The 8,046-nt window shown below is 38.6% G+C and overlaps 1 pseudogene; it reads left to right on the forward strand.

Annotated features, from left to right (window-relative positions):
* The first annotated feature begins 911 nt into the window (after positions 1-911).
* LOC120287556 lies at positions 912-7,737 on the forward strand (annotated as a pseudogene).
* Positions 7,738-8,046: the final 309 nt, after the last annotated feature.

The following is an 8,046-nucleotide window of genomic DNA, read 5'->3' on the forward strand; positions in this document are numbered from 1 at the left end:
AGATTTTTGTACAATTATAATCTTCGCCTTTTCTTTCAAGAGAAAAGGACATTATCAACTTTGAGCACTTTGCACCCTTAATATCGAAAATTAACATTTTAAGACCCAGAAAAAACTATGTTTTACCATTTCATATATGCAACGCCTGCAGAAGAAAGGCTATGAAAATCAAGAATTAGATATTGCATAATGTAGATTTCTATTGAACCCTCACGACGCAAAGTGCAAAAATGTAGAGCCTTAATTCAGATATTGAGAAGCATAATTTTTGAAAGGGTTTTTACCAATAAATTCATAAATAGCACACTCATGACATATTTACGTCAAATAAATTTTCGTATAAAAAGAATGTATGAAATAGAAATCACATGATGTATTTTCCCAAATTAATTTTTATTTCACAAAATCCCTGATCTATCCGTTAGCATTCCATTCATTATCCTGTTAACATCCATTCGACACACTTGGTAGACGATTGCAAGGCAAATCTTATAGTGAGAATGTTATAATTGACGTGGAAAATTTCACATGTATGGACATGTATGCATTTTAATAAAATATAGATTTAGATCAAGAGTACAAGTTTAGCATTTTCGGTTGAACAAAAATTAGTTTAGCAGCAAATGTATCGCACGGTGCCAGTTGGGCCTTTTTAATGAACTTAACCCTTTCCGAAATGTAATTTTTTTTTTCAATTTTCTCTAGTTAAAGAAGGGCAGCTCACAACCAGAAAGAGAAAACAAAGAAAAGAAATAGAGAACAAAGGGGAAATTCATTTGGAGGCCCATGAGTCAAGTCCAACTCCGACGCAACACACCATGGGCTTTTCCTCTTGGGCTTAATCCAATTCCAGACAGCTCCGAAAAGGGAGACAAAGGAAAATGTCCTTCTTCTTCCCCGTCGTTCTTGGCAACGCTTCGACCGATCGAACTTCCAGCGCCGCGCAGCGTTCCCTCCGCCGTCGTCGTACGGCGGCTCTTCCTCGACACTCCGAGCTTCAGTCCACGTCCGAAGCCCTACACTTCAGGTCCTTTCTCTCTCTCTCTCTCGCGTGAATTGTCGGCCTCGGTTGTTGATCAGGCAGTAACCTCAGCTTGTGAGCTGGTCGCGGAGGTTCCGCATCGTCCTTCATTTAACGCATTGATGGAGTCAATTCGGAAGGCCCTCAAGTTTTTCCTTCCGTATTCGCTTCTCCGATAGAATTTTCATCGCCTGCCTTGCTGTTTTCCTTCGTCGTGCAGTTTATTGATTTGCTTAATCTTGTGCTGAATGGATTCCGAGTGTTAGTGTAGTGAGTGAGGGCAAGGCCTGGTTCATGGTGTTGGTTTTTGGTTCGGTTCTTTGCCTTGTAAGTCTGTAAATGAAGAAGCTTCAATCTTTACTTCTTAAAACCAAATCCTGTGTCTTTGCAGAGTTTTCTTTCCAATCATCAGCTGGGCATCTTTGCCTTGATATATTGTTGGTTGTTGCAATCTTCCTGATGGCAACTACGGCTTCTTCGCCACCTCTGCATATTTTAGGTACTGAAAAGTCTCTATCTTGATGCTCGTCCTGTGACTTGATGATTCGAACTTGACTTGTGTTGGTACAACTTGCTTTCTAGTTCGCGAACCGGGAGGGGTTCTCTCTGTGGAATGGACCCCCATTTGCTAATGGTCAACCCAGTGTCAAGCTCGATAGGACTCCGTGCACAAGCACCATGTTCAGCACAGACGGGTCCAGGCTGATGGTGATAAGGTCCGACTCCGTGGTTGGCGTGTATGACTGCAGCAACTTCAAGGAAATCAGGAATTTCGAGATCCCCAATTTGGTCACGGCAGCATTGTCCCCGTGTGGGACCTATCTCCAGACTTTCAGAAATCCTCAACGCCACAGGAGAAGAATGTGATCTTGTGGAAAGTTGAGTCTGGGGGAGTCTGTTTATCAGCTACTCCAGAAGAACATAACTAAAACGACATGGTACATGATATTAGTCAGGATCATCAGTTGGTCAATGATAGATTACTCATGATAGTGCGTACGCATTATATAGTGTTGCACCATTAATTTTCCTCATTTATGTGCATTGCCTCTCCATATTTTCACTACTTAATGGTTTGTGTGCTTCTCTCCAGGCCCTCCATCCGATTTAGTTCTGATGAAGCTGTTGCTTGTCGACTTGCGACAAATGAGATACAATTTTTTGATGGTTGTGACTTTTCAAAAGGTTTCAAATATAGGCTGAGAGTTCCTGGAATTGCTGCAGTTGAGCTCTCTAAAACTCCGGGGTCCCACATTGCAGCATTTGTTCCAGAATCTAAGGTTTGTGTTTCATGGCTATCTTGAATTAGTAAGGGACTGGTTCATAAACTTGACTAATGTGGCAACTCACGAAAAGTTCTATGACCAGGCCAGAGCAGACAACAATGTGATGAACAGTATAAGTAGCTACAATGTCTAGTTGCGTTCCTTTTTTATTAGACATTAGTTTCAAGCTGACTTTATGACCTGGAACCTATTAATAACAAACTCTTAGATTGGTTGGTTTGGTATCTGATGCTGATTCGAATAACTAGTAGAGATTCAGGTTCTTAAAGGATGACACAGGTGCTTTTGACTGCTCCTTATCACTTGTATTACATGATTGCAAAGAGCATGATGACTTAGGAAGATCCATGTTTCGCACCGTGTACTGTAGAGAAAAATAGTCTTTATTTGCAGCGACCTAACGTTTAGTGTATTTTACGGTCAGCCATTACTGCTTTAAAGCATGCAGGTTTTATAATTTTGCATGGCGTTTCCTTCTTGTCTGGAGAGAAATGAGTTTGGTGCTTAAAAGTAGGTTTAGAAAGTTTTGTCCTTTGTTATTATATACGAATGGTCCTTTATGTATATCAAGTAACTTGACCTTGATAAGATATTTGTGGTATATAGGGTGTCCCCGCCAGTGTCCAAATATTTGCGTGTAGGGAGGATCCGCAGAGTCAACCTGTTGCGCGGCGAAGTTTCTTCCGCTGCTCATCAGTGCAACTGCACTGGAATTATGGGTCCACTGGACTTCTGGTTGTGGTGCAGTCTGATGTTGATAAAACCAACCAGAGTTACTATGGGGAATCGAAGTTAAACTACCTGACAACAGATGGGGCTCATGAAGGGCTCGTGCCTCTTCGTAAGTTTTTATTTGTTTTCTTACTAAAACTACCCACGTAATTATTTTCTTGTAACTTATCTTTTTGCAGTTTTGGTTCTTTGTCAGGTAAAGAGGACCTATTCATGATGTTCAATGGTCGTATTCTGGTTCAGAATTTGCTGTTGTTTATGGCTGTATCCTTCACTGTTTTCAGCTAGTATCATCACATTTATCATGTGTGAGTATGATGGACAAACATCCATTTCCTTATTAAGTTTGTATCCTCAAGGATCTCTGCTTGTGTATTTTAGCAGGTGGAACTTTGTAATGGTTGTTTAAACTCTTTAGTGGTTCCTTTGAGCTTTAGAAGGTATTAGGCTGTGTGATCTCAGTTGGATCTTTGGCCTCTGATAGAATATTAGGATGCTTAACTAATACGAAGTTAGGTGAATTGTGATATCTTCAAATTCATTGTGCTATGGTTCAGAAGTTTCTCGTAGTGATACTTCATTATCTACCTTAGACATTTAGGTATTGCTTCTCATGCATTATTGGAACTTAGACATGTAGGTATCACTTCTCATGCATTATTGGAACTTTGTCCTTGCAACTGTTAGCTTTCGTTTTGATTTTTCCTTGATCTGTTCTAGTCATGCCTGCAAAGGCTACCATTTTGACAAGAAGTGCAATCCGCTCCTTGAGCTTGGAACAGGCCCTTATAATACCATCAGATGGAATCGAAGGAAGTGTATCCTTGCAAACATTATTTGCTATGAATTGATACCGAATCTAGTTTTCCATTTTGGTCAATTATTTTCTTTTATTACTTTCTTTATCCTTTTCCATTATTATTAGAGTAGTTTTCTTTGGTTTGTTTGCAGGAGAATCTGCTGCATTGTTACCTTAATGTTGTGACCTTAATTCTCTGGTTTACAGTTATATGTTTGGCAGGTTTTGGTAACTTACCTGGTGACATGGTATGCTCTTTCATTTTCACTTGTGCTTTCCTTTTTCGATTTTTTTTTTTTTTCCAGAATTATTTTTCAGCTGAAGGGAGAATTACGTAAATTACCTTTTTAAGTACTGGGGATGAAGGTTTCTTCCTCAACAGCCTAATTTATCACATATTAGGTTCTATCCCTATTGGTTGTTCTTTTATTGAGGAAACCAATAGACAGGTTTTCCTATTTATTATTCTGCCTTTGTAGGCCTTGTGACTTTGTATTGTTGGAAGGATCCAATTAGGGTTTTTTGTTTTCTTTCTATAAAGAAAATATATGTTGATATGCTCGTTTAGGGAAGGTTAGGAAATCTGTTGCTTTATTGTGAGAGCATCATTTGCATTTGGAAAACAGTTTTCCCACATTAGTACTTCTAGTAGTATTTGGAATTTGTGAGTTAATTGGGATTAGACTCTTGGTTGGTTATAAGTATTTGTAGACCCAGAAGTTGAAACACCTTAATCTGTGGCTCATGATAAGAAAAAGAAGCTTCTAAAGTTCTGCTGATTTACTGATGAGTACAAACGAGTCTGGCCTCCGGGCTCAGGCCCTAATGAAGTCAACTTAGTAAATTGAGAGGCATTGTAAAGAAATATGATGGCCGAAAACTTGGAGGAGGGGCAAAGTTAAATAATATCGACATAACCGAGCCACTAATGCCATAGAATCTGTGTTATTCTTGTTAAAGCTTAGGGGGCTTCAACGCAGATGGAGTAGCAAGAAATTTGGGCTGCAGAAAGCATTCCTTCTGCTAGAGCAAGAAAAGCTTTCATTTAATCAGTCTAGTCATCAGTTGATGCCGTATGAAGAGAGATAGATGAGGCCTTTTAGTATTTTGATTTGATGGTTATGTTATGAATGGTACTGGCAATAACCAATGTCAGCACACTTAATATTTATTGGAGTTTCTTATTGTTAATGACTTTGTATCCCATATGAAAAACTAGTGATAGTAGCTTTCTTTATTCTGTTTTCTCCATTTACTTTCACTTTAACATAGCTCCTACAACTTTGGTTTGCATCTTTGCCAATTAAGCATGCTTCCTCATCATAATTGGTTACCTTTTGAATTTCTAGGCATTTTGGGATTACAGGGAGAAGAAACAGCTGGGAGCAACAAAAGCTGAATGCTCTGTGAACAGTGAGTGGTCTCCAAATGGCTGCTATTTTATGACTGCCACAACAGCTCCAAGACTACAAATTGACAATTGGTATGTTGATTCTTTTTTACATCTAGATGTTGTGTTATCAACAGATCAGTCGACTTTACTATGTGGGTACAACATGGTAGTAATTTGTCCTCTTGGCCTTATGGGAATGAGTTCTGTCATACTTGTTAAGAACTTTTAATAGCTTTTAGTAGTTGAATTAATGGTGGGATTATCATCGATGGCAAATTATAAGTTGTATAATTTTAGTCTAAAGAACCATTCATAGTTCAAACAAGGTCTCATTGGCAAATCTTTTTCTTTGAGCAAATGATTCAATTCAATGTAGGTTTTGATTCTTATACCTTCTACTTGTGGTATTAGTGTCAGTCAAACTACTTGCTAGTAGAAAATATTCTTGCTAATTCTACATTTTGGATTTTCCTAGGAGAGACGTGAGACCTTATGTAGTGCCAACGATATGATAATCCTTCAAGCGCCACTTAGTAATGCGCAGCTAGTTTTGGCGAGATAGTGTTGTAGGAATGTATGTTTTAGCTCTTGATTGATTTGTCTTTCTTGTGGTAGTATTAAAATTTTCCACCACAATGGATCACTATTCTTTAAGAAGATGTTTGACAAATTATACCAGGTTAGCCTTCTCTGCACTATCTTGTATGAATTGTATTAAATCAGCCCAATCCTTGGTGGAGTAGAGATGGCTAACAAGTTGCACAGGCTGAATGGAAACAAGAATCACCGAGAGTTTTGGTGAAGTTGCTGAACTGATAAAGTCTGTTGACTCTCAAAGGTGGAAGAACAAAAACCACAAGGTGTTAATTTATGTTTGGTAATTGGAGAGTGCTAAAGAAGACCCTCCTTTCTAGAGCTATGTATATTTTAGGATCTGCTGAAGAACTTTTGCCACTTAAACAGGACAAACAGCTAGATCATCTCAAAATTCTGCAAAGGTAACTTCTACCAACATGCCTGCACAGAAACCTGCTGCCTATCGTCCACCACATGCTAAGAATGCAGCCACTGTCCAGGCAGAGGTGATGATCAAATACTTATAATGTGTCCAATCTATACCATAGCAATGTGGGATGCTTGCTTGATAATTGATTTTTCTATTAGTCCAGTAAGACCATCACCTGAGCTAGTTGGCTGTTTATAGAACATACAGGTGGAATTTGCTTTAAACTTAGAAATTGTTATTTTTATATGGCTTTCACTGTTATTCTGGCTCATGGTCTGGCTGCAGTTCCATAAGATGGTTGTTTGACTCTAATGATTCTCCTTCAATTGAATTCCACAATGAGATGTTGCAACACCATAAGAGATTATATCCATTTCTTTTAGGAAAAGGCAGAATGAAACCTTGTGGAACTCATGCAGGATTTGTTACATTTTAACTCATGTAAGATTGAAAGGCATGAAACAGGGGCAAGGCTATTGCACATGTTTTGCTATTACTACCATCTGTATGATTTTTATATCGTTTCTTAGGCTCAGTATGAATGTGCTGCTAGATATTTTTGGCTCATGTAAAAATGCTTAGCCTTACTACCTCCATTTTAGCTGCAGTTGAAGTCATCATAGTCCTCTCCATGTCAGAATGCCTATTAATTTGATATAGCATGAAGTGTTTATCATGTGGTTACAGTAAGCTGAGTGACATTATGAAGGGATTAAAACTAAAGTGCAATGTTCTTGTTCTTGTTCTACTATTCTGCTACTGAAGTTGAGTGCGGATCTGGGTAGTTCTATTTCTTCCTATAAATTGGGGGTGTTTTGTTTTGTTTTCGGGTGAGGGGTTATCGTATCATTTGATTTTAACTCGTGTCTATGAAATTCTGATTTCCTTTGCTTGTGTTGTGCAGCTGTTTGGAGAGAGCTCTTCGGAGTAAGTTTTCCATTACATCTCTCATTCATTGTTACATCATCCTTTAACTAATTCTGGCCCCTAACTCATAATGCTGGTTGGAATTTGATAACAGAACATTGAGCAAGAATGCTCTGAGAAACAAGAAGAAAAGGGAGAAACAAAAGAGAGAAAAAGCTGCGGAGGCTGGTTCTGCCTTGAGCGATTCCTGATATTATAATTAGTGTCAGTTCCATGTCTAGAATCTTGGTCACTGGTTTGATTTCCCTCACATGACAAAGCGGCCATAGGGACAAATAAGCGGTGGAATGCCTTCTGGCATTTCATCTTGAAGTGGAGCTATTCCAATGATACCGGGATATTAGGCTTTTGGGTGAAGATTGGAAGGTTTACTTTTGAGAGACGACCAGAATACCTCTTTGCTCTCTATTTACTGTTCTTTAAATTCATTGAGATGAGGGGTAACATTGTGCGAAAGTGGAAACTCCTTTTTCTGAATAATGTTCGAACTTCAGCAGTACCATATCTGTGAAATAGCAAAAAAATTTCCAGTCGCTTAGCATCTACTGATTTGGCAAATGAGTCTTGTTCCCATGGTTCTTGGTCTATAATTCTATATATAACGAAAGCTATTGCAGAGAGGGCAGTCTTAGAGCTAGGATGTATTTTTTTGCCAATTTGCTTAGTTGGAAGTGTTGGGTGGGTTCCTCTCTCGCCAAGGCACCTCCTCTGTATTCCCCCTTTCCCTTCCCCTTTCTCTTCATCATTTCACTATTTAATTGTAACTTGTTATATAAAAAAATGATTCTCAGGTTAACAAATAATTTAATATCGATGGGAGCCAAACCATTCTTTTGTAATTAGCGTGACCAATCAAGATATAATCAAGAGTATATGGAATAT

This window comes from Eucalyptus grandis, chromosome 8, assembly GCF_016545825.1.
Source record: "Eucalyptus grandis isolate ANBG69807.140 chromosome 8, ASM1654582v1, whole genome shotgun sequence".
NCBI lineage: Eukaryota > Viridiplantae > Streptophyta > Magnoliopsida > Myrtales > Myrtaceae > Eucalyptus > Eucalyptus grandis.